Source organism: Micropterus salmoides, unplaced genomic scaffold (genome assembly GCF_014851395.1).
Source record: "Micropterus salmoides isolate LMB-PRFRI ecotype aquatic unplaced genomic scaffold, ASM1485139v1 Ms_hic_scaffold_3868, whole genome shotgun sequence".
NCBI classification, from domain to species: Eukaryota; Metazoa; Chordata; class Actinopteri; order Centrarchiformes; family Centrarchidae; genus Micropterus; species Micropterus salmoides.
The window spans coordinates 1-4,457 of record NW_024043226.1 but is presented as its reverse complement, the minus strand read 5'-3'; the positions used below and the strand labels follow the sequence as shown (position 1 = coordinate 4,457).

At 38.4% G+C, this 4,457-nt stretch overlaps 2 long non-coding RNA genes across 4 annotated transcripts; both read left to right on the top strand.

Annotated features, from left to right (window-relative positions):
- The first annotated feature begins 1,053 nt into the window (after nt 1–1,053).
- LOC119885025 lies at nt 1,054–1,450 on the top strand. The gene is made up of 3 exons (XR_005441148.1): nt 1,054–1,088; nt 1,200–1,303; nt 1,425–1,450. It is a non-coding gene; the product is annotated as an uncharacterized LOC119885025 (long non-coding RNA).
- A 1,699-nt stretch (nt 1,451–3,149) lies between these two features.
- LOC119885026 lies at nt 3,150–4,326 on the top strand. 3 transcript variants are annotated; one of them, XR_005441150.1, is made up of 4 exons: nt 3,150–3,597; nt 3,705–3,858; nt 3,946–4,077; nt 4,177–4,326. It is a non-coding gene; the product is annotated as an uncharacterized LOC119885026 (long non-coding RNA). The 3 variants fall into 3 exon arrangements; XR_005441151.1 differs by having other exon boundaries at nt 4,194–4,323; XR_005441149.1 differs by having other exon boundaries at nt 4,191–4,323.
- Nucleotides 4,327–4,457: the final 131 nt, after the last annotated feature.

Below are 4,457 nucleotides of genomic sequence, written 5' to 3'. Positions count from 1 at the left end.
TGCAAAAGCTCTTTTTAGTTCAGGAGAACACTCTTTTAGAAGACAGACTTTCAGACTGTCTGGACCAGTGGTCTTGTTCAGCATCAATTTAAAAAGACTTGCGGCAACATCATCCTCATTGATAACTATAGATGTCTCAACAGGGAGATAAGCACGTATACAAACAAGACTACAAATCGACAGCCATGCTAGTGGCACTGTGCCCTAAGCTAAATGCTACAGTCAGGATGCTATCATGGTCACAAATGGACTACATGTGGTGAATGGATAACATGCTGTATAATGCATTTCAATCTTAACAGATAAAGTGCTTTACAATTTTCCCTCTCATTCACTTGTTATGAAAAGGGCAATGCTAACATGTTGGTGTTAAGCAGGTATGTTGTTCACCATCTTAGTTTAGCATGGTAGCTAAAGAATTGAGACAAACTGAAATGTTGTACTGATTATGGTGTTGGGTGAAATGTCGGGGGATTAGCAGAGTTATTCACATTTATTTTGAATGGGGTCTGAGTGTGTGCAGAAAAATTCATGACAATCCATGCAATAGCTATTGGCTACTTTCATTCAAAACCACAAATGTGAACTTCATGGTGACACCAGAGGAAAAGTCAGGGGAGCACCAAAGTAGGGTTCATCCAATGGGAATCGTGAATGTCTGTACAAAATGTAGTAGTTGCTGAGATATTTCAGTCTGGACCAAAGACTAACCAACCAACCGACATTTCCATCCATAGAGCCACGCAGCTAGTATGGCTGAAATGAATCAAAGAAGCAAAATAGACTAGACTATATACTGTATAGAATATATATTGCATTTACCATTCATTTTTTGTCCATCCTGTCATGTGAATAAAGAAACATAGTTCTTTTTTTTATTTTAAAAACTACATATAAACTCTTCACTCCAGTCCATCACTATATGTGGCAGTCTGCGAGATGAGAATGCAGTCACGACATGTGTCAAGAGAAGTGGACATGCTTCATTTGCAAGGTAAATTAGACAGGAACTATATTAAGGGTTTATCTTTCACTAACAGTCGCTGTGGAGAGTGACAACGCAGAACACAGAAAATCACCACAATCAGGTAATGGAAGCTGTTGTACGGCTAGATGGCACTGAAAAATGTATATATCTATAGGTTTATGGTGAGATAACTTAATCCCATAATGTACTTGACATTGTCCTTACTCCTTAGGATAATGTCACCACTGGATGGAAAGCATCGCTCGATGTTTGCAGTGGAGATGGCAATCCTGTTCTTTGGGATATTCCTCAAGAACAGCATATGTGAGAGCTCAGGTGAGTAAGTTCAACAAAAGTTAACCTGAAACAAATCATTATTTCTCAACACAATTTAGCACCTGTTCTACAGATTGACATGTATATTATATTTGTCATTTTGTTATCTTGTTTTTTACAGGCACAAATGAGACGTGCAGACAAAAAACATTTTCTGTTTGTCAGCTGCAGAAAGCCAGACAGTACATTTTATTTTCCATCAGGTAAGCTTTATAACACCATAGAAAGATAAATGAATGAAAATTGAACTGAAACATTTTAAAGAAAAGAGTGGTTTCACATTGTATTTCAGAGGTTGTCTATCGCGATGACAATGGAATTAAACTCTGTTTCTTTTGTCAATGGAAACGACAGACATGCAGGTACAATATCCTAATTATTAGCCTGATTTGAGCCCAGTGGAAATAACCATACAGCTGTTTCTCTTGGTCATTTGATGAACGTGAGTGTATTGTGGTTTGTATATTCAGACTGTTGTAAAACTGGAGATTTCAACTGCAACTTTAACATAACTGGTAATGAAATAACTACAACCTAACTCTGACTGATGAGACTCTATCCAAGCAAGATATCGTACTGATGACTTCACCAATGCAAGACTTAAACTGTATGCCATCAAGGTTCTACAGCAACAATTCAGGTATCACTAACAGCCACCTTTACCACACAAACTCTTGAAACAAACTCTTGAAACAACTAGGTCTGGGCATAGTAGTTTCAAATATGCTGAACTCTGTTTTTTCATTGTACCACTAAGAACAAAATGTAGTAACTGGCATCACTGCAAATAAAGACTGTTCACACAGACAGTGGCTGGGTTGAAGTACATATGAGTACATATTTGCACACAAAAGCAGGGAGAGATTGCCCTCTGTTGGTCAACAGTAAGCTGTCATCTTATAAAACCTTTATTCTGTTGCAGGTTTCCTTTTGAACATTCACAACTGCTTGGATAAGGGTAAGATCACAAATTTACCACAGCTCTTATTTTCCATACCAGCACACATTTAACAGCAGTAGAAGAACTCTTCAGTAACATATCTTAAAATATAATGTTTTAATATGTTTAAGGTACGAGCGGTATTAGATTGAGCCAAAACAGCATCTGTGAAAGAGGTATTATTATTTGTTTATTAGATGAAATTATTATATCTCAGTGATCACAAAAAGCGTGGTAGTGAAAATCAATATTTCTGTTTGTTTATGTGTGTGTGTGCGTCTGTCTGTTTGTGTATCAGGAAAAAAAATCTACAACCTCACCATTTTAAATAATAAGCTAATGTTGTGTAAGCCACCACAAAACGGTTCTACTACTGGACAAGTTACAACTAGTGGACCAGTTACATCAAGTGGGCAAGTTGCAACCACTGGACAGTTACATCAGTGGGCAAGTTGCAACTACTGGACCAGTTACATCAAGTGGGCAAGTTACAACTACTGGACCAGTTACAAGTGGGCAAGTTACAACTACTGGACCAGTTACATCAAGTGGGCAAGTTACAACTACTGGACCAGTTACATCAAGTGGGCAAGTTACAACTACTGGACCAAGTTACATCAAGTGGGAAGTTACAACTACTGGACCAGTTACATCAAGTGGGCAAGTTACAACCACTGGACCAGTTACATCAAGTGGGCAAGTTACAACTACTGGACAAGTTACATCAAGTGGGCAAGTTACAACTACTGGACAAGTTACATCAAGTGGGCAAGTTACAACTACTGGACCAGTACATCAAGTGGGCAAGTTACAACCACTGGACCAGTTACATCAAGTGGGCAAGTTACAACCTGGACCAGTACATCAAGTGGGCAAGTTACAACTACTGGACACGTACATCAAGTGGGCAAGTTACAACCACTGGACCAGTAACATCAAGTGGGCAAGTTACAACTACTGGACAAGTTACATCAAGTGTGCAAGTTACAACTACTGGACCAGTTACATCAAGTGGGCAAGTTACAACCACTGGACCAGTTACATCAAGTGGGCAAGTTACAACTACTGGACAAGTTACATCAAGTGGGCAAGTTACAACTACTGGACAAGTTACATCAAGTGGGCAAGTTACAACTACTGGACCAGTTACATCAAGTGGGCAAGTTACAACTACTGGACAAGTTACATCAAGTGGGCAAGTTACAACCACTGGACCAGTTACATCAAGTGGGCAAGTTACAACTACTGGACCAGTTACATCAAGTGGGCAAGTTACAACTACTGGACTAGTTACTACTAGTCACACCACCGTGGGGAACATTAATGTCACCACTAACGGCCTAGAAAACGCAGTGTAAGTATCTAACTCAGAGGTAGCTATAATGTTGCTGTTGGTGTCAGCTACTACATTTTGATTTGGCATGATTAGTTATGATGATGACATTTGTGTTTCCATTACAGAAATATCATGAAAAATCTCTCCTCCTACCTGGAACAGACGGGCAACTCCACGGCATATATTAAAATAGGCAATATTAAAGGAGTGGTCACTAAACTTCCCCCCAGAAATCAAGAAAACATCAACATTGGCATCACAACAAGTGATGGTGTCAAAGTATGCAGTTTGCCATGACACAACATTAAATCCTGATGTTAAGTAGGGTTAAATCACCATAGCTTTCTTATATTTTTTTTTTTGTAGATTATAGAGAATAACAATGATTTGACGACAGGCTGCTCTCGATTGGTACAAATCCCAAAAGAGGCCAGTGACATGGCAGTAGGAAGAAATGGTTCATTTGTTGGAGTTGTATTTTTTTCAGGAATATATCAGGTAAAAGTAAAGACCTAATTAGCAGTCTTGACGACTTTAATACCAACATAATTACTAAATTATATCCACCTTTTCTGTGCCTGTCATAACTGTACACAGTATTCCACTCTCAGCAGAATGACTCCAACAGTTATTTTCTCAACAATGAGGCAGTGGGAATTGATATGGGAACAGAAATATCCAACCTCTCACATACCATAGACATTCAGTTCAATAATGTGGACAAGGTAAGAGGTGGAAGATAAAATATATAATAGGTTAATAATTACTGCCTATGACAAAGCAACAATTACGAGTTTTCTTTTTTAACATACATACAACATAACATTGAGTTTCTTCTTCTTTCTAACACAGAAAGGAATATTGCTTCATGTAGGTCG